Below are 21,715 nucleotides of genomic sequence, written 5' to 3'. Positions count from 1 at the left end.
TTTGGCTCCGAACCGCTGCCCCGTGCAGCAGGACGCCTGTCAGAGCCAAGCGTCACTAACGGAGGATTCCTCAGGGGATCCGGATGGGAAAATGAGTGCAGACTGCAACAGGTCCGGAGCGAGAAGGCAGCAGCCCCCCCAGGCTCCGCCCACTTTCCATTGGGGGTGGAGCTTTGGTCTCTGTGTTGGTTGTTATGGACGGATTGTTGGTCTTTGTGTTGGTTGCTGGGGACAGAGCGTTGTTCTCTGTGTTGGTTGTTGGGGACGGAGTGTTGGTCAGTTGGAGCCAGCAGCCACCAGAGGCGGCAGGAGGGAGCTGTGCTGGCACGGAGTGGCGCTGGGACGAGGCAGGGTTTGGCCAAACAGCGCTGTCCTGGCACCAGCGCCCTATTTCCCATCCTCGCTATCGCCGGCTGGGCCACATCCTCTGTGCACGGCGAGGGTGCTGCTGTCCCGGGCAGGATGGGCCAGGCCAACTGCTGCAGTGGCTCCAGGTGGGCTCCCCCTGCGGCCTGGGGACACGCGGGCACGGCCGGACCCCGCAGCAGTGGCCTTTCTCATGCCCGCTCTTCTCTGCTCTGCAGGGAGGCTCTCAGCGACAACGAGGCAGTGCTGAGCGTGGACGTGCGGCTGACCCAGGGCCGCAAGAGGAGTGAGAGGCGCCTTCTCCTCCTCCCGGAGGAACTGGTGGTGGCCAAGTTGCAGTAAGACCCTCAGAGCCCACCTGCTTTTCCCCCAGCCCTTGCCTGGCGACCAGGACAGGCACACCCTGGCACCCACCCCGGGCCCCGGCACCTCGGTGCTGGAGGCACCGGTGCCCGTCCCAAGGGCAGGTGGGGGACAGGGCTCTGCCTGTGGGGACCCCAAGGAGGCCACCTCCACCTCACTGCCCACGTCTCCCCTCCGCAGACGTGGCACCACCCTGCGCCCACAGCTCCGCGTGGCCCTGCACGAGCTGTGGGTGCTCAGCAGCCCAGAAAGGGCAGCGGGACACCAAGAAGAGGAAGGCAGCCATGAGGGCAGGACCTCCCTCATCCTCGCCTGGCCCACTGGCTCCTGCGTTGCCGACTTTGGGTGAGTCGTGGTGCCACGTCCCATGGCCGGGCAGGAGAGGTTCCCAGCTGTGCCCACGCCACCCTGTGAGTGGCCTCTGCCCCCCGTGCAGAGCCTGGCCAGGGGACAGGCAGCACGCCGGCAGGGAGGGATGGGGGCATTGCCACCTCCTGCATCCCCTGGCCACCTTTTGGTCCCCAGAAGGGAAGGGCAAAAGCATCTGTGTGGGCAGGGTGGCAGGACAGAGGGAGCCAGGGCTTGGGCAGCACCTCTGCCCCGCCCCGCGGGGCTCCATCCTGCCCCTGTGCCCTTCCCCACGGGGTAGGGGTGTGCAGGCACCCACCTCTGCCCATGGGCTGGGGGCTGCGGGGCCTGACACTGTGTCTCCTCTCTTTCTGCAGCTCCTGGGCCCTGAAGGAGCAGTGGGTGGACACGCTGCTTGGGTAAGCCGGGGGGATGCTCCCAGCTGGCTGGGGGATCACAGCTCCCCAGCTCTCCAGACAAGGGAGAAGAGGCGGCCTGGGGCTCACCCAGCTCTTTCCCTGTGCCTTCCCGCTCCACAGGACACCAGAAGGGCACAAGAGACCTCGAGTCACCCATGTGCCGTCACTCAGACTCCTGGAGAAGGAGCTAAGCCGCCGCTGTGCCGTGAGTGTCTCTCTGCTCCGGGCTCTGTCCCCGAGCAGTGGTCCTCCAGCCGAGCAGCTGAGGCATCGCCGCTCATCTTCTTCCCCTCCTTCTCTCTTGCCCAGTGGAGGACGTTCAGCGCCAGGAGCCTGGAGAGGCTGGTGGAGCGGCAGGCAAGGGTGAGGATGGCTGCCTTTCACCCGCCTCTGGCTGTGCCGGGGTGCCAGGGATGTGGAGCGAGGCGGGGGAGCTTGTGCTGGGGGGAGGGAGAGAGCATCCCACGGTGCCTCTTGGGCAGTGGAGGGGGTCGGGGAGCCACTAGGAACACTGGCATGGCCTCGCCGGTGGCACTGGTGCTAAGCGCTGCCGCCTTCTTGCAGACTGATGCCAAGCAAGGGCCTCCCGCGGCCGAATCGAGCAACGGAGAGGGACTTTGCCGCTCACCAGGTGAGTTTTGGAACAAAAGGCCACCTCCTGCAAGCAGCTGATCTGTGTTCACTTGTCCCTGGAGCGTCACCGTGCAGGTTGGGCAGCCCAAGGGAGGACATCGCCTGGATGAGCAAGGACACTCACTGGGCAGCGGCTGCCGGATCTGGCTCTGGGGGGACACGAAGCCTCTGCTGCTGCCCTGGTGGCACGCCGGCTCTCGGGAGCTTCCCAGCCACTGAACCGGAGCCACGGCTGCAGCTGCTGGCTCCCTGCCCATCCTGCCGCACTGCTCAGCACTGGGCGGCAGGCCGGGCAGGCTCCGGGACCGCTGGCCTGGCAGTCTCCACTGATGGGCTCTGGCTCTCTTTTGCTTTGCAGCAGGAGGGAGCAGCAGCAGCAGCAGCAGGAGGGGGCTGCCCTGGCCCTTAGCTCTGCGGCAGAGCGCGGCCGTTGCCCAGGCACCAGGGCAGGCGGGCTCCAGCTGTGGCAAGGCGCTCTTTGGGCAGCCCCTGGCAGCCCTCGGTGGGGAGGATGGCGCGCTGCCCCAGCCCATGCAGGTAAGCCAGCCTGCACAGGGCTTGCCCAGCCCTCCCTCCGCATTTTCCGTAGAGGTGGTGGGTGTCCCGGGGCTCCAGGGACAGGGGACTGGGCTCTGCACCCACAGCAAGGAGCCAGCCCTGGGGCAGTGCTCTGGCCACCGCTGCTGGAAAGCAGCTCCTCAGCCAAGCAACTGTCCTCCCACCTCACCTGCAGGAGCTGCTGTCTGCCCTTTGGCAGGAAGGACCATCAACAGTGGGGATATTTCGCCTGTCTGCCAGCGGGACAGCAGTTCGGGAGCTGCGGGAGGCTCTGGACCGTGGCAGAGATGTCGACCTGGCCAGCCAGCCTGCGCTGCTGCTCGCTGTCATCCTGAAGGTGAGTGCTCCTGAGCTGCAGCTGGAGGAGCTCCTGGCCGGCCTGGAGCATTCAAAGGCTCACCTGGAGCCCTTGGTCTTGCAGGACTTCCTGCGAAACATTCCTGGCAGGCTCCTTGTGAACAGCATGTACGAGGACTGGATGGGAGCCATGCAGAAGACCAGCAGGGAGGAGAAGATGGAAGAGCTGAAAGCGTAACTGTGGGCAGCAGCCTGCCTGTTGAGCAAGCAGGAGCCCTGACCGCTGGCTGAGAGCACCTGCAAGGCTACGCAAGGTGACCACTGGCTCCCGCCCACCTTGGGCAAGGCTGAGGGATGGCTGTGGGCAACATGCGCCTTGTCTACCTTGTGCTCCTCTTCCCTCAGGGTGGCCGAGAAATTGCCTGTGGCCAATCTGCTCCTTCTGAAGCGGCTGCTGGCTCTCCTACAGCACATCGGCCGCAATGAAGCCAGTAGCAAGATGAGCTGCAGCAACCTGGCTGTCTGTGTTGGGCCCAGCCTGCTGGGCCCACTTGATGAGGGCCTCCTTTCGCTGGAGGCCATGCTGAAGGTCACTGAGAAGGTACTGGCGCTGTAGTGAGCTGCAGCCTTGGCGGTCCCTCTGAGGTGGGATCTCTGGATTCCTCCTCCGTTGGGCAGATGCTGCTGGGGTGGCTGCCTGCAAGAGCAGCCCCACAGCCACCGCCTTCTGCGCACAGGCAAGGCGCAGGAGTGGCAAAGGCTGCTTGGTCCATTTCCAGCAGCTGGCTTGACAACAGGGCTTTGATGTGTGCAGGTGAAGGTGCTGGTGCAGTTTCTGGTGGAGAACTGTGGCGAAATCTTTGGGGAGGAGACAAGTGGCCCCCCCTGCCCAGCAGCCGAGGAGTCGCTGGCCACCAGGCAGAGATCTGGAGGTAAGAGGCAGTGGGACTGAGGGGTGTCACAGGCTGGGATGCTTGGGATGACAGAACCGGCAGCATCCTTTCTGGCGGGGCTGGGCATCCTGTGTGGTCCTCTCAGACCCGCTTGTCTCATGGCCTCTGCCCCTGCCTCTTGGGGCACAAACACTTTGCTCAGCAAGGTGAGCTGAGGCCTGCAGGCTGGGCACGGGGGGGTGAAAACAGAAGCGCTGGAGGGCTGCCGGTGGGTTTTGCTGGAGCTGGGTTTTACCTCCAAGAAGTCACCTGGCTGCAAGGGCTTTTTCTTTCTAGAGCTGCATTTGGAAGAGCCAAGTGTTTGTGCAGACACAGAGGATACCGAGCACTGGGCAGAAGCCTTGCAGCAGACATGCCCCTCTCTGCTCAGTGTCCTCGAAAAAGCTGGGGGAGATACAGTGGTGGAGTCTGCAACGGGAGAGGTATGTCAGCCCCGCAGCCACGGTGACAGCCTGTCTTCTGCTGTAGGAGGGCAGTCTCTGAGGAGGCCACGTCGCTGCTGTGCCTCTGCCCGGCAGCAGAGCCGGGCTGCGTGTGGCTTATGCCTCCAGCCCCCCCAGGCTGATACATAGGAAGGGGAAGTGGCAAGGTGGTTCTCAAATGCACTAGGCATCTGCTTGAGCAAACAAAAGGCCCACAAAATAGCTACAAAAAGACAGAGGGGGTCAGAGGGGCTTTGCCGGGGCCCTACTTCATTGTCTCGATGTCAGAGCCTCAACCGGTCTATTTTGCAGGGGCGCAGATGACTCTGCGCAATGTGGCCGATGCAAACCAGCCCAAGGGAGCTCCTCTGGACAGCTAAGGGGGCAGTCTGGCCAACAGTCGCTTCCCGCTCCAGGTTGTCCCGTGCCACCTCCCAACTGCAACATTTCTCTTGTAGGCACCTCCAGCTTTGCCTCCAACCACCATCAAGAGTGCAGCAGGCCCCCTGGGGTGTCCAGTCAAGCTGGCCAGCCTTTCAGAGGACAGAAGGTAAAATGGGCTCGCTTTGGGTCAAATCAGAGGGTACTCCGCTGGAGGGTGGCTTTCCCCCTAACTAATACCACTGCGGGATGGAAAGGTCTGCAGGCTCTCTCCAGAGCAAGGAAGGCAGAAGGCTAAGGAGAAGAGAGGCCTGGGGAGAGGACACTAAAAGCTGCACGGAAAAGAGGAGGACGAAGATAGAAAAACTTCTGCGGGCTGGACCAGCCAAAAGACGCACGAAGGTGCGGAAGATCAGGAGGTCCAGGTGTGTACCAGGCGCTGCTGCCCATCTTTCTCAGCTCTCAGCACTGCTCTGCGTCAGTGCAACTCGCTGGCAAGGGTGGGTGAGGGATGGTGCTGGGCAGGGTTTGGAACGAGCTCCGTGGTGGCAGCCCAGGGGCTCCCCAGGGAGCCCTGCTGCGTGGCACAGGGGCACTACGCATCTCTGCTCCCACGCAGGTCTCTAGGGGCATTCCCCATGGGGACAAGGCGCCACAGACAACCCCTAGCCGATGGCAGTAACGGCTCTCTCTTCTGGGCCACAAAGGGTTCCTGCTGAATGCTGTTCCCCACAGAACGGGGAGCAGAGTCCTGCCTCTTCCTGCCCTCAGGGACTTAGCAGAGCTTTCTGACTCTCTCTTTGCAGGTGGAGATTCATTTCCAGCAGCTGAACCGCTCTGCCTGTTGGGCCTCCGCAACTGTTGTTTCCAATAAAATGTTCTTTTCTCTCTTCCGCCTGTGCCTGCCATGGGAGTTTCTGCTGTGGGGACCTCTTGTTTGGGCATGAATCCGCGGGGAGGAGTTTGGGACGGCCCCTTCTCCCAGCGCCCTGCCCAGTGGGCATTAGGGCTGCCTTGAGGTGCTTTAGGTGTGAAACCACGTCACAATATCACACAGAAGGCTGCCACCGGAAGGGACCCATGGAGATCATCTGGTCCAACATCTGCTCAAACAGGTTGCACAGCCGCAGCATGGCTGCTCTGCTACAGACAGAGCCGGGACCTTGGGTCCTGGTCCCGTTGACTCTGCTGCTTCCTACCATATGACTAGAGTGGGACAACCTCCCAAAGCCTGTCTACTTCTCAGAGGCAAATCCCCTTACAAAAAGCAGTCTGAGGTCTTCAACTAACTCATGGCCACACCACGCCACAGAACTCTAGACACTTGTGGAGCGGCTGTCTCCTAGTCCTCAGAGGGAAAGAGGACGAGAGCCACCAGAGCCACTTCCTCCCGAGCCACCAGAAGCTCTCCTGAAATGCCAGGGGGGTCCGTCAGAGCAGTGGTCTTCCATTTTTGGCCGGCAGACCGGGGGCATCCAAAGTCCGTTAAAGCTAAGAAAACCAGCCTCTTACCCGTGGGCTTCAATTTGCCATCAAGGAGGCCGAGCAGCTCCCCAAAGCCTTTTCAAGACTGGCAAATCAAGAAAGCTGGAAAATTGCTCCCTCAACATTCTGCACCAAAATTCTCATTTCACCTCCCTCTCTGGGGAACGAGATAGGACAGCACCATGAGCCAAGGCGCCGTGGCTGCAGGCAAAACCCCCAGCCTTCTCACTCAAGCTGCTCATCAGATGAATAACCTGGATGAGTCTCCCTTCATGGTGAGTCTCTCGGGGCTCAAAGAAGCCACAGCTACAGAACTGGAAGTCTAATTCTGTGTGTGTCCTTGGGAAGTGCTTTCCCGTAAGGTCAAACAATAGCAACTGCTGAGTCAACACCACGAATCGCGTTGCGGTACCAGCCTTTATCCCCTTTCAGAATTCTGTTCTAGAGAAAAAAAGGGCAAAATAATATTAGAATGTTGAGGGATTGCACAGTTCCATGGGAGAAGGTGCCCCCTGTGTTGCAATGCCTGTGTGTGCCTGCACGGGGGTGCGCACAAGGATATTGCCTTGGCCCTGCTGGGTCACAGTCATCACACCTGACAGAAAGGCTTCACAGCTCCCCAGTACCCAAAGGTTTTGGGAAAACAGACAACAAAGGTGAGGAGCCAGACTCCACCGATGCCCTCGGTGAGGGGAAGGCCACAGCGGCACCCCGTGATTGCACCATCAAAGGCCAACATCAGGCGTCCCTGGGACTAGCCTTTAGCCGCAACACCGGAGGAAACCAGGCTTTGCTGGCTCCACGGCTTGTGCCGTGAGTTGCGGCTCCCGCAGCAGTGTCACTGCACTGGGGACCTGGGCTGTCCTGGGTAGATGAGCACGGCTTTGTTCTCCTCTGCTCCCTCACCCCCACCTCCGGGGCAGGCTCGGCAGACACTTGCCCCGCTTCCCCACTGACCTGCTGAGACACTTTCCCTCTCAGCACCTCTGTTTCCTCTTCTTCAAAATGCCCACTATGACCTCTGTGAGACACTTGGATGTCCACAGATGAAGCGTGCTACGGCACGCCTGTGCGTTCTCTCTATTTTAAACTCTAGGTAACATAGGGCCGTGGGTTTTTTCTTTTGGTTATTCACCTTTACGAGTAAAAATGGAAATCAATGAGCCACTCTGAAAAACAAACAAAAAAAAAAACCCAAAAAAAAAAAACAAAAAGGAGAAAACTCTTTGGATCAGCTTTCTCTTTCGAAGATAATTATGGGAAGGAAAGCAGTTTGAAACAATGGACGGCAAAGTGTAATGCTTAAAACTACAGGGCAGGGCATACTTGTCCACCCCACGGTTCACTGCTGCAATATTCCTCTTCTCTTCCGTTTTCTAAGTCATGTACAAAACATGCTTCCAAAATCAATTCTTTGGCTCCGAACCGCTGCCCCGTGCAGCAGGACGCCTGTCAGAGCCAAGCGTCACTAACGGAGGATTCCTCAGGGGATCCGGATGGGAAAATGAGTGCAGACTGCAACAGGTCCGGAGCGAGAAGGCAGCAGCCCCCCCAGGCTCCGCCCACTTTCCATTGGGGGTGGAGCTTTGGTCTCTGTGTTGGTTGTTGGGGACGGAGTGTTGGTCAGTTGGAGCCAGCAGCCACCAGAGGCGGCAGGAGGGAGCTGTGCTGGCACGGAGTGGCGCTGGGACGAGGCAGGGTTTGGCCAAACAGCGCTGTCCTGGCACCAGCGCCCTATTTCCCATCCTCGCTATCGCCGGCTGGGCCACATCCTCTGTGCACGGCGAGGGTGCTGCTGTCCCGGGCAGGATGGGCCAGGCCAACTGCTGCAGTGGCTCCAGGTGGGCTCCCCCTGCGGCCTGGGGACACGCGGGCACGGCCGGACCCCGCAGCAGTGGCCTTTCTCATGCCCGCTCTTCTCTGCTCTGCAGGGAGGCTCTCAGCGACGACGAGGCAGCGCTGAGCGCGGACGTGCGGCTGACCCAGGGCCGCAAGAGGAGTGAGAGGCGCCTTCTCCTCCTCCCGGAGGAACTGGTGGTGGCCAAGTTGCAGTAAGACCCTCAGAGCCCACCTGCTTTTCCCCCAGCCCTTGCCTGGCGACCAGGACAGGGACACCCTGGCACCCACCCCGGGCCCCGGCACCTCGGTGCTGGAGGCACCGGTGCCCGTCCCAAGGGCAGGTGGGGGACAGGGCTCTGCCTGTGGGGACCCCAAGGAGGCCACCTCCACCTCACTGCCCACGTCTCCCCTCTGCAGACGTGGCACCACCCTGCGCCCACAGCTCCGCGTGGCCCTGCACGAGCTGTGGGTGCTCAGCAGCCCAGAAAGGGCAGCGGGACACCAAGAAGAGGAAGGCAGCCATGAGGGCAGGACCTCCCTCATCCTCGCCTGGCCCACTGGCTCCTGCGTTGCCGACTTTGGGTGAGTCGTGGTGCCACGTCCCATGGCCGGGCAGGAGAGGTTCCCAGCTGTGCCCACGCCACCCTGTGAGTGGCCTCTGCCCCCCGTGCAGAGCCTGGCCAGGGGACAGGCAGCACGCCGGCAGGGAGGGATGGGGGCATTGCCACCTCCTGCATCCCCTGGCCACCTTTTGGTCCCCAGAAGGGAAGGGCAAAAGCATCTGTGTGGGCAGAGTGGCAGGACAGAGGGAGCCAGGGCTTGGGCAGCACCTCTGCCCCGCCCCGCGGGGCTCCATCCTGCCCCTGTGCCCTTCCCCACGGGGTAGGGGTGTGCAGGCACCCACCTCTGCCCATGGGCTGGGGGCTGCGGGGCCTGACACTGTGTCTCCTCTCTTTCTGCAGCTCCTGGGCCCTGAAGGAGCAGTGGGTGGACACGCTGCTTGGGTAAGCCGGGGGGATGCTCCCAGCTGGCCGGGGGATCACAGCTCCCCAGCTCTCCAGACAAGGGAGAAGAGGCGGCCTGGGGCTCACCCAGCTCTTTCCCTGTGCCTTCCCGCTCCACAGGACACCAGAAGGGCACAAGAGACCTCGAGTCACCCATGTGCCGTCACTCAGACTCCTGGAGAAGGAGCTAAGCCGCCGCTGTGCCGTGAGTGTCTCTCTGCTCCGGGCTCTGTCCCCGAGCAGTGGTCCTCCAGCCGAGCAGCTGAGGCATCGCCGCTCATCTTCTTCCCCTCCTTCTCTCTTGCCCAGTGGAGGACGTTCAGCGCCAGGAGCCTGGAGAGGCTGGTGGAGCGGCAGGCAAGGGTGAGGATGGCTGCCTTTCACCCGCCTCTGGCTGTGCCGGGGTGCCAGGGATGTGGAGCGAGGCGGGGGAGCTTGTGCTGGGGGGAGGGAGAGAGCATCCCACGGTGCCTCTTGGGCAGTGGAGGGGGTCGGGGAGCCACTAGGAACACTGGCATGGCCTCGCCGGTGGCACTGGTGCTAAGCGCTGCCGCCTTCTTGCAGACTGATGCCAAGCAAGGGCCTCCCGCGGCCGAATCGAGCAACGGAGAGGGACTTTGCCGCTCACCAGGTGAGTTTTGGAACAAAAGGCCACCTCCTGCAAGCAGCTGATCTGTGTTCACTTGTCCCTGGAGCGTCACCGTGCAGGTTGGGCAGCCCGAGGGAGGACATCGCCTGGATGAGCAAGGACACCCACTGGGCAGCGGCTGCCGGATCTGGCTCTGGGGGGACACGAAGCCTCTGCTGCTGCCCTGGTGGCACGCCGGCTCTCGGGAGCTTCCCAGCCACTGAACCGGAGCCACGGCTGCAGCTGCTGGCTCCCTGCCCGTCCTGCCGCACTGCTCAGCACTGGGCGGCAGGCCGGGCAGGCTCCGGGACCGCTGGCCTGGCAGTCTCCACTGATGGGCTCTGGCTCTCTTTTGCTTTGCAGCAGGAGGGAGCAGCAGCAGCAGCAGCAGGAGGGGGCTGCCCTGGCCCTTAGCTCTGCGGCAGAGCGCGGCCGTTGCCCAGGCACCAGGGCAGGCGGGCTCCAGCTGTGGCAAGGCGCTCTTTGGGCAGCCCCTGGCAGCCCTCGGTGGGGAGGATGGCGCGCTGCCCCAGCCCATGCAGGTAAGCCAGCCTGCACAGGGCTTGCCCAGCCCTCCCTCCGCATTTTCCGTAGAGGTGGTGGGTGTCCCGGGGCTCCAGGGACAGGGGACTGGGCTCTGCACCCACAGCAAGGAGCCAGCCCTGGGGCAGTGCTCTGGCCACCGCTGCTGGAAAGCAGCTCCTCAGCCAAGCAACTGTCCTCCCACCTCACCTGCAGGAGCTGCTGTCTGCCCTTTGGCAGGAAGGACCATCAACAGTGGGGATATTTCGCCTGTCTGCCAGCGGGACAGCAGTTCGGGAGCTGCGGGAGGCTCTGGACCGTGGCAGAGATGTCGACCTGGCCAGCCAGCCTGCGCTGCTGCTCGCTGTCATCCTGAAGGTGAGTGCTCCTGAGCTGCAGCTGGAGGAGCTCCTGGCCGGCCTGGAGCATTCAAAGGCTCACCTGGAGCCCTTGGTCTTGCAGGACTTCCTGCGAAACATTCCTGGCAGGCTCCTTGTGAACAGCATGTACGAGGACTGGATGGGAGCCATGCAGAAGACCAGCAGGGAGGAGAAGATGGAAGAGCTGAAAGCGTAACTGTGGGCAGCAGCCTGCCTGTTGAGCAAGCAGGAGCCCTGACCGCTGGCTGAGAGCACCTGCAAGGCTTCGCAAGGTGACCACTGGCTCCCGCCCACCTTGGGCAAGGCTGAGGGATGGCTGTGGGCAACATGCGCCTTGTCTACCTTGTGCTCCTCTTCCCTCAGGGTGGCCGAGAAATTGCCTGTGGCCAATCTGCTCCTTCTGAAGCGGCTGCTGGCTCTCCTACAGCACATCGGCCGCAATGAAGCCAGTAGCAAGATGAGCTGCAGCAACCTGGCTGTCTGTGTTGGGCCCAGCCTGCTGGGCCCACTTGATGAGGGCCTCCTTTCGCTGGAGGCCATGCTGAAGGTCACTGAGAAGGTACTGGCGCTGTAGTGAGCTGCAGCCTTGGCGGTCCCTCTGAGGTGGGATCTCTGGATTCCTCCTCCGTTGGGCAGATGCTGCTGGGGTGGCTGCCTGCAAGAGCAGCCCCACAGCCACCGCCTTCTGCGCACAGGCAAGGCGCAGGAGTGGCAAAGGCTGCTTGGTCCATTTCCAGCAGCTGGCTTGACAACAGGGCTTTGATGTGTGCAGGTGAAGGTGCTGGTGCAGTTTCTGGTGGAGAACTGTGGCGAAATCTTTGGGGAGGAGACAAGTGGCCCCCCCTGCCCAGCAGCCGAGGAGTCGCTGGCCACCAGGCAGAGATCTGGAGGTAAGAGGCAGTGGGACTGAGGGGTGTCACAGGCTGGGATGCTTGGGATGACAGAACCGGCAGCATCCTTTCTGGCGGGGCTGGGCATCCTGTGTGGTCCTCTCAGACCCGCTTGTCTCATGGCCTCTGCCCCTGCCTCTTGGGGCACAAACACTTTGCTCAGCAAGGTGAGCTGAGGCCTGCAGGCTGGGCACGGGGGGGTGAAAACAGAAGCGCTGGAGGGCTGCCGGTGGGTTTTGCTGGAGCTGGGTTTTACCTCCAAGAAGTCACCTGGCTGCAAGGGCTTTTTCTTTCTAGAGCTGCATTTGGAAGAGCCAAGTGTTTGTGCAGACACAGAGGATACCGAGCACTGGGCAGAAGCCTTGCAGCAGACATGCCCCTCTCTGCTCAGTGTCCTCGAAAAAGCTGGGGGAGATACAGTGGTGGAGTCTGCAACGGGAGAGGTATGTCAGCCCCGCAGCCACGGTGACAGCCTGTCTTCTGCTGTAGGAGGGCAGTCTCTGAGGAGGCCACGTCGCTGCTGTGCCTCTGCCCGGCAGCAGAGCCGGGCTGCGTGTGGCTTATGCCTCCAGCCCCCCCAGGCTGATACATAGGAAGGGGAAGTGGCAAGGTGGTTCTCAAATGCACTAGGCATCTGCTTGAGCAAACAAAAGGCCCACAAAATAGCTACAAAAAGACAGAGGGGGTCAGAGGGGCTTTGCCGGGGCCCTACTTCATTGTCTCGATGTCAGAGCCTCAACCGGTCTATTTTGCAGGGGCGCAGATGACTCTGCGCAATGTGGCCGATGCAAACCAGCCCAAGGGAGCTCCTCTGGACAGCTAAGGGGGCAGTCTGGCCAACAGTCGCTTCCCGCTCCAGGTTGTCCCGTGCCACCTCCCAACTGCAACATTTCTCTTGTAGGCACCTCCAGCTTTGCCTCCAACCACCATCAAGAGTGCAGCAGGCCCCCTGGGGTGTCCAGTCAAGCTGGCCAGCCTTTCAGAGGACAGAAGGTAAAATGGGCTCGCTTTGGGTCAAATCAGAGGGTACTCCGCTGGAGGGTGGCTTTCCCCCTAACTAATACCACTGCGGGATGGAAAGGTCTGCAGGCTCTCTCCAGAGCAAGGAAGGCAGAAGGCTAAGGAGAAGAGAGGCCTGGGGAGAGGACACTAAAAGCTGCACGGAAAAGAGGAGGACGAAGATAGAAAAACTTCTGCGGGCTGGACCAGCCAAAAGACGCACGAAGGTGCGGAAGATCAGGAGGTCCAGGTGTGTACCAGGCGCTGCTGCCCATCTTTCTCAGCTCTCAGCACTGCTCTGCGTCAGTGCAACTCGCTGGCAAGGGTGGGTGAGGGATGGTGCTGGGCAGGGTTTGGAACGAGCTCCGTGGTGGCAGCCCAGGGGCTCCCCAGGGAGCCCTGCTGCGTGGCACAGGGGCACTACGCATCTCTGCTCCCACGCAGGTCTCTAGGGGCATTCCCCATGGGGACAAGGCGCCACAGACAACCCCTAGCCGATGGCAGCAACGGCTCTCTCTTCTGGGCCACAAAGGGTTCCTGCTGAATGCTGTTCCCCACAGAACGGGGAGCAGAGTCCTGCCTCTTCCTGCCCTCAGGGACTTAGCAGAGCTTTCTGACTCTCTCTTTGCAGGTGGAGATTCATTTCCAGCAGCTGAACCGCTCTGCCTGTTGGGCCTCCGCAACTGTTGTTTCCAATAAAATGTTCTTTTCTCTCTTCCGCCTGTGCCTGCCATGGGAGTTTCTGCTGTGGGGACCTCTTGTTTGGGCATGAATCCGCGGGGAGGAGTTTGGGACGGCCCCTTCTCCCAGCGCCCTGCCCAGTGGGCATTAGGGCTGCCTTGAGGTGCTTTAGGTGCGAAACCACGTCACAATATCACACAGAAGGCTGCCACCGGAAGGGACCCATGGAGATCATCTGGTCCAACATCTGCTCAAACAGGTTGCACAGCCGCAGCATGGCTGCTCTGCTACAGACAGAGCCGGGACCTTGGGTCCTGGTCCCGTTGACTCTGCTGCTTCCTACCATATGACTAGAGTGGGACAACCTCCCAAAGCCTGTCTACTTCTCAGAGGCAAATCCCCTTACAAAAAGCAGTCTGAGGTCTTCAACTAACTCATGGCCACACCACGCCACAGAACTCTAGACACTTGTGGAGCGGCTGTCTCCTAGTCCTCAGAGGGAAAGAGGACGAGAGCCACCAGAGCCACTTCCTCCCGAGCCACCAGAAGCTCTCCTGAAATGCCAGGGGGGTCCGTCAGAGCAGTGGTCTTCCATTTTTGGCCGGCAGACCGGGGGCATCCAAAGTCCGTTAAAGCTAAGAAAACCAGCCTCTTACCCGTGGGCTTCAATTTGCCATCAAGGAGGCCGAGCAGCTCCCCAAAGCCTTTTCAAGACTGGCAAATCAAGAAAGCTGGAAAATTGCTCCCTCAACATTCTGCACCAAAATTCTCATTTCACCTCCCTCTCTGGGGAACGAGATAGGACAGCACCATGAGCCAAGGCGCCGTGGCTGCAGGCAAAACCCCCAGCCTTCTCACTCAAGCTGCTCATCAGATGAATAACCTGGATGAGTCTCCCTTCATGGTGAGTCTCTCGGGGCTCAAAGAAGCCACAGCTACAGAACTGGAAGTCTAATTCTGTGTGTGTCCTTGGGAAGTGCTTTCCCGTAAGGTCAAACAATAGCAACTGCTGAGTCAACACCACGAATCGCGTTGCGGTACCAGCCTTTATCCCCTTTCAGAATTCTGTTCTAGAGAAAAAAAGGGCAAAATAATATTAGAATGTTGAGGGATTGCACAGTTCCATGGGAGAAGGTGCCCCCTGTGTTGCAATGCCTGTGTGTGCCTGCACGGGGGTGCGCACAAGGATATTGCCTTGGCCCTGCTGGGTCACAGTCATCACACCTGACAGAAAGGCTTCACAGCTCCCCAGTACCCAAAGGTTTTGGGAAAACAGACAACAAAGGTGAGGAGCCAGACTCCACCGATGCCCTCGGTGAGGGGAAGGCCACAGCGGCACCCCGTGATTGCACCATCAAAGGCCAACATCAGGCGTCCCTGGGACTAGCCTTTAGCCGCAACACCGGAGGAAACCAGGCTTTGCTGGCTCCACGGCTTGTGCCGTGAGTTGCGGCTCCCGCAGCAGTGTCACTGCACTGGGGACCTGGGCTGTCCTGGGTAGATGAGCACGGCTTTGTTCTCCTCTGCTCCCTCACCCCCACCTCCGGGGCAGGCTCGGCAGACACTTGCCCCGCTTCCCCACTGACCTGCTGAGACACTTTCCCACTCAGCACCTCTGTTTCCTCTTCTTCAAAATGCCCACTATGACCTCTGTGAGACACTTGGATGTCCACAGATGAAGCGTGCTACGGCACGCCTGTGCGTTCTCTCTATTTTAAACTCTAGGTAACATAGGGCCGTGGGTTTTTTCTTTTGGTTATTCACCTTTACGAGTAAAAATGGAAATCAATGAGCCACTCTGAAAAACAAACAAACAAAAAAACCCAAAAAAAAATAACAAAAAGGAGAAAACTCTTTGGATCAGCTTTCTCTTTCGAAGATAATTATGGGAAGGAAAGCAGTTTGAAACAATGGACGGCAAAGTGTAATGCTTAAAACTACAGGGCAGGGCATACTTGTCCACCCCACGGTTCACTGCTGCAATATTCCTCTTCTCTTCCGTTTTCTAAGTCATGTACAAAACATGCTTCCAAAATCAATTCTTTGGCTCCGAACCGCTGCCCCGTGCAGCAGGACGCCTGTCAGAGCCAAGCGTCACTAACGGAGGATTCCTCAGGGGATCCGGATGGGAAAATGAGTGCAGACTGCAACAGGTCCGGAGCGAGAAGGCAGCAGCCCCCCCAGGCTCCGCCCACTTTCCATTGGGGGTGGAGCTTTGGTCTCTGTGTTGGTTGTTATGGACGGATTGTTGGTCTTTGTGTTGGTTGCTGGGGACAGAGCGTTGTTCTCTGTGTTGGTTGTTGGGGACGGAGTGTTGGTCAGTTGGAGCCAGCAGCCACCAGAGGCGGCAGGAGGGAGCTGTGCTGGCACGGAGTGGCGCTGGGACGAGGCAGGGTTTGGCCAAACAGCGCTGTCCTGGCACCAGCGCCCTATTTCCCATCCTCGCTATCGCCGGCTGGGCCACATCCTCTGTGCACGGCGAGGGTGCTGCTGTCCCGGGCAGGATGGGCCAGGCCAACTGCTGCAGTGGCTCCAGGTGGGCTCCCCCTGCGGCCTGGGGACACGCGGGCACGGCCGGACCCCGCAGCAGTGGCCTTTCTCATGCCCGCTCTTCTCTGCTCTGCAGGGAGGCTCTCAGCGACGACGAGGCAGCGCTGAGCGCGGACGTGCGGCTGACCCAGGGCCGCAAGAGGAGTGAGAGGCGCCTTCTCCTCCTCCCGGAGGAACTGGTGGTGGCCAAGTTGCAGTAAGACCCTCAGAGCCCACCTGCTTTTCCCCCAGCCCTTGCCTGGCGACCAGGACAGGGACACCCTGGCACCCACCCCGGGCCCCGGCACCTCGGTGCTGGAGGCACCGGTGCCCGTCCCAAGGGCAGGTGGGGGACAGGGCTCTGCCTGTGGGGACCCCAAGGAGGCCACCTCCACCTCACTGCCCACGTCTCCCCTCTGCAGACGTGGCACCACCCTGCGCCCACAGCTCCGCGTGGCCCTGCACGAGCTGTGGGTGCTCAGCAGCCCAGAAAGGGCAGCGGGACACCAAGAAGAGGAAGGCAGCCATGAGGGCAGGACCTCCCTCATCCTCGCCTGGCCCACTGGCTCCTGCGTTGCCGACTTTGGGTGAGTCGTGGTGCCACGTCCCATGGCTGGGCAGGAGAGGTTCCCAGCTGTGCCCACGCCACCCTGTGAGTGGCCTCTGCCCCCCGTGCAGAGCCTGGCCAGGGGACAGGCAGCACGCCGGCAGGGAGGGATGGGGGCATTGCCACCTCCTGCATCCCCTGGCCACCTTTTGGTCCCCAGAAGGGAAGGGCAAAAGCATCTGTGTGGGCAGGGTGGCAGGACAGAGGGAGCCAGGGCTTGGGCAGCACCTCTGCCCCGCCCCGCGGGGCTCCATCCTGCCCCTGTGCCCTTCCCCACGGGGTAGGGGTGTGCAGGCACCCACCTCTGCCCATGGGCTGGGGGCTGCGGGGCCTGACACTGTGTCTCCTCTCTTTCTGCAGCTCCTGGGCCCTGAAGGAGCAGTGGGTGGACACGCTGCTTGGGTAAGCCGGGGGGATGCTCCCAGCTGGCCGGGGGATCACAGCTCCCCAGCTCTCCAGACAAGGGAGAAGAGGCGGCCTGGGGCTCACCCAGCTCTTTCCCTGTGCCTTCCCGCTCCACAGGACACCAGAAGGGCACAAGAGACCTCGAGTCACCCATGTGCCGTCACTCAGACTCCTGGAGAAGGAGCTAAGCCGCCGCTGTGCCGTGAGTGTCTCTCTGCTCCGGGCTCTGTCCCCGAGCAGTGGTCCTCCAGCCGAGCAGCTGAGGCATCGCCGCTCATCTTCTTCCCCTCCTTCTCTCTTGCCCAGTGGAGGACGTTCAGCGCCAGGAGCCTGGAGAGGCTGGTGGAGCGGCAGGCAAGGGTGAGGATGGCTGCCTTTCACCCGCCTCTGGCTGTGCCGGGGTGCCAGGGATGTGGAGCGAGGCGGGGGAGCTTGTGCCGGGGGGAGGGAGAGAGCATCCCACGGTGCCTCTTGGGCAGTGGAGGGGGTCGGGGAGCCACTAGGAACACTGGCATGGCCTCGCCGGTGGCACTGGTGCTAAGCGCTGCCGCCTTCTTGCAGACTGATGCCAAGCAAGGGCCTCCCGCGGCCAAATCGAGCAACGGAGAGGGACTTTGCCGCTCACCAGGTGAGTTTTGGAACAAAAGGCCACCTCCTGCAAGCAGCTGATCTGTGTTCACTTGTCCCTGGAGCGTCACCGTGCAGGTTGGGCAGCCCGAGGGAGGACATCGCCTGGATGAGCAAGGACACCCACTGGGCAGCGGCTGCCGGATCTGGCTCTGGGGGGACACGAAGCCTCTGCTGCTGCCCTGGTGGCACGCCGGCTCTCGGGAGCTTCCCAGCCACTGAACCGGAGCCACGGCTGCAGCTGCTGGCTCCCTGCCCATCCTGCCGCACTGCTCAGCACTGGGCGGCAGGCCGGGCAGGCTCCGGGACCGCTGGCCTGGCAGTCTCCACTGATGGGCTCTGGCTCTCTTTTGCTTTGCAGCAGGACTGAGCAGCAGCAGCAGCAGCAGCAGCAGGAGGGGGCTGCCCTGGCCCTTAGCTCTGCGGCAGAGCGCGGCCGTTGCCCAGGCACCAGGGCAGGCGGGCTCCAGCTGTGGCAAGGCGCTCTTTGGGCAGCCCCTGGCAGCCCTCGGTGGGGAGGATGGCGCGCTGCCCCAGCCCATGCAGGTAAGCCAGCCTGCACAGGGCTTGCCCAGCCCTCCCTCCGCATTTTCCGTAGAGGTGGTGGGTGTCCCGGGGCTCCAGGGACAGGGGACTGGGCTCTGCACCCACAGCAAGGAGCCAGCCCTGGGGCAGTGCTCTGGCCACCGCTGCTGGAAAGCAGCTCCTCAGCCAAGCAACTGTCCTCCCACCTCACCTGCAGGAGCTGCTGTCTGCCCTTTGGCAGGAAGGACCATCAACAGTGGGGATATTTCGCCTGTCTGCCAGCGGGACAGCAGTTCGGGAGCTGCGGGAGGCTCTGGACCGTGGCAGAGATGTCGACCTGGCCAGCCAGCCTGCGCTGCTGCTCGCTGTCATCCTGAAGGTGAGTGCTCCTGAGCTGCAGCTGGAGGAGCTCCTGGCCGGCCTGGAGCATTCAAAGGCTCACCTGGAGCCCTTGGTCTTGCAGGACTTCCTGCGAAACATTCCTGGCAGGCTCCTTGTGAACAGCATGTACGAGGACTGGATGGGAGCCATGCAGAAGACCAGCAGGGAGGAGAAGATGGAAGAGCTGAAAGCGTAAGTGTGGGCAGCAGCCTGCCTGTTGAGCAAGCAGGAGCCCTGACCGCTGGCTGAGAGCACCTGCAAGGCTACGCAACGTGACCACTGGCTCCCGCCCACCTTGGGCAAGGCTGAGGGATGGCTGTGGGCAACATGCGCCTTGTCTACCTTGTGCTCCTCTTCCCTCAGGGTGGCAGAGAAATTGCCTGTGGCCAATCTGCTCCTTCTGAAGCGGCTGCTGGCTCTCCTACAGCACATCGGCCGCAATGAAGCCAGTAGCAAGATGAGCTGCAGCAACCTGGCTGTCTGTGTTGGGCCCAGCCTGCTGGGCCCACTTGATGAGGGCCTCCTTTCGCTGGAGGCCATGCTGAAGGTCACTGAGAAGGTACTGGCGCTGTAGTGAGCTGCAGCCTTGGCGGTCCCTCTGAGGTGGGATCTCTGGATTCCTCCTCCGTTGGGCAGATGCTGCTGGGGTGGCTGCCTGCAAGAGCAGCCCCACAGCCACCGCCTTCTGCGCACAGGCAAGGCGCAGGAGTGGCAAAGGCTGCTTGGTCCATTTCCAGCAGCTGGCTTGACAACAGGGCTTTGATGTGTGCAGGTGAAGGTGCTGGTGCAGTTTCTGGTGGAGAACTGTGGCGAAATCTTTGGGGAGGAGACAAGTGGCCCCCCCTGCCCAGCAGCCGAGGAGTCGCTGGCCACCAGGCAGAGATCTGGAGGTAAGAGGCAGTGGGACTGAGGGGTGTCACAGGCTGGGATGCTTGGGATGACAGAACCGGCAGCATCCTTTCTGGCGGGGCTGGGCATCCTGTGTGGTCCTCTCAGACCCGCTTGTCTCATGGCCTCTGCCCCTGCCTCTTGGGGCACAAACACTTTGCTCAGCAAGGTGAGCTGAGGCCTGCAGGCTGGGCACGGGGGGGTGAAAACAGAAGCGCTGGAGGGCTGCCGGTGGGTTTTGCTGGAGCTGGGTTTTACCTCCAAGAAGTCACCTGGCTGCAAGGGCTTTTTCTTTCTAGAGCTGCATTTGGAAGAGCCAAGTGTTTGTGCAGACACAGAGGATACCGAGCACTGGGCAGAAGCCTTGCAGCAGACATGCCCCTCTCTGCTCAGTGTCCTCGAAAAAGCTGGGGGAGATACAGTGGTGGAGTCTGCAACAGGAGAGGTATGTCAGCCCCGCAGCCATGGTGACAGCCTGTCTTCTGCTGTAGGAGGGCAGTCTCTGAGGAGGCCACGTCGCTGCTGTGCCTCTGCCCGGCAGCAGAGCCGGGCTGCGTGTGGCTTATGCCTCCAGCCCCCCCAGGCTGATACATAGGAAGGGGAAGTGGCAAGGTGGTTCTCAAATGCACTAGGCATCTGCTTGAGCAAACAAAAGGCCCACAAAATAGCTACAAAAAGACAGAGGGGGTCAGAGGGGCTTTGCCGGGGCCCTACTTCATTGTCTCGATGTCAGAGCCTCAACCGGTCTATTTTGCAGGGGCGCAGATGACTCTGCGCAATGTGGCCGATGCAAACCAGCCCAAGGGAGCTCCTCTGGACAGCTAAGGGGGCAGTCTGGCCAACAGTCGCTTCCCGCTCCAGGTTGTCCCGTGCCACCTCCCAACTGCAACATTTCTCTTGTAGGCACCTCCAGCTTTGCCTCCAACCACCATCAAGAGTGCAGCAGGCCCCCTGGGGTGTCCAGTCAAGCTGGCCAGCCTTTCAGAGGACAGAAGGTAAAATGGGCTCGCTTTGGGTCAAATCAGAGGGTACTCCGCTGGAGGGTGGCTTTCCCCCTAACTAATACCACTGCGGGATGGAAAGGTCTGCAGGCTCTCTCCAGAGCAAGGAAGGCAGAAGGCTAAGGAGAAGAGAGGCCTGGGGAGAGGACACTAAAAGCTGCACGGAAAAGAGGAGGACGAAGATAGAAAAACTTCTGCGGGCTGGACCAGCCAAAAGACGCACGAAGGTGCGGAAGATCAGGAGGTCCAGGTGTGTACCAGGCGCTGCTGCCCATCTTTCTCAGCTCTCAGCACTGCTCTGCGTCAGTGCAACTCGCTGGCAAGGGTGGGTGAGGGATGGTGCTGGGCAGGGTTTGGAACGAGCTCCGTGGTGGCAGCCCAGGGGCTCCCCAGGGAGCCCTGCTGCGTGGCACAGGGGCACTACGCATCTCTGCTCCCACGCAGGTCTCTAGGGGCATTCCCCATGGGGACAAGGCGCCACAGACAACCCCTAGCCGATGGCAGCAACGGCTCTCTCTTCTGGGCCACAAAGGGTTCCTGCTGAATGCTGTTCCCCACAGAACGGGGAGCAGAGTCCTGCCTCTTCCTGCCCTCAGGGACTTAGCAGAGCTTTCTGACTCTCTCTTTGCAGGTGGAGATTCATTTCCAGCAGCTGAACCGCTCTGCCTGTTGGGCCTCCGCAACTGTTGTTTCCAATAAAATGTTCTTTTCTCTCTTCCGCCTGTGCCTGCCATGGGAGTTTCTGCTGTGGGGACCTCTTGTTTGGGCATGAATCCGCGGGGAGGAGTTTGGGACGGCCCCTTCTCCCAGCGCCCTGCCCAGTGGGCATTAGGGCTGCCTTGAGGTGCTTTAGGTGTGAAACCACGTCACAATATCACACAGAAGGCTGCCACCGGAAGGGACCCATGGAGATCATCTGGTCCAACATCTGCTCAAACAGGTTGCACAGCCGCAGCATGGCTGCTCTGCTACAGACAGAGCCGGGACCTTGGGTCCTGGTCCCGTTGACTCTGCTGCTTCCTACCATATGACTAGAGTGGGACAACCTCCCAAAGCCTGTCTACTTCTCAGAGGCAAATCCCCTTACAAAAAGCAGTCTGAGGTCTTCAACTAACTCATGGCCACACCACGCCACAGAACTCTAGACACTTGTGGAGCGGCTGTCTCCTAGTCCTCAGAGGGAAAGAGGACGAGAGCCACCAGAGCCACTTCCTCCCGAGCCACCAGAAGCTCTCCTGAAATGCCAGGGGGGTCCGTCAGAGCAGTGGTCTTCCATTTTTGGCCGGCAGACCGGGGGCATCCAAAGTCCGTTAAAGCTAAGAAAACCAGCCTCTTACCCGTGGGCTTCAATTTGCCATCAAGGAGGCCGAGCAGCTCCCCAAAGCCTTTTCAAGACTGGCAAATCAAGAAAGCTGGAAAATTGCTCCCTCGACATTCTGCACCAAAATTCTCATTTCACCTCCCTCTCTGGGGAACGAGATAGGACAGCACCATGAGCCAAGGCGCCGTGGCTGCAGGCAAAACCCCCAGCCTTCTCACTCAAGCTGCTCATCAGATGAATAACCTGGATGAGTCTCCCTTCAT

The sequence above is a fragment of the Falco cherrug genome, chromosome 6, assembly GCF_023634085.1.
Source record: "Falco cherrug isolate bFalChe1 chromosome 6, bFalChe1.pri, whole genome shotgun sequence".
NCBI lineage: Eukaryota > Metazoa > Chordata > Aves > Falconiformes > Falconidae > Falco > Falco cherrug.
This window is presented reverse-complemented; position numbering follows the sequence as displayed.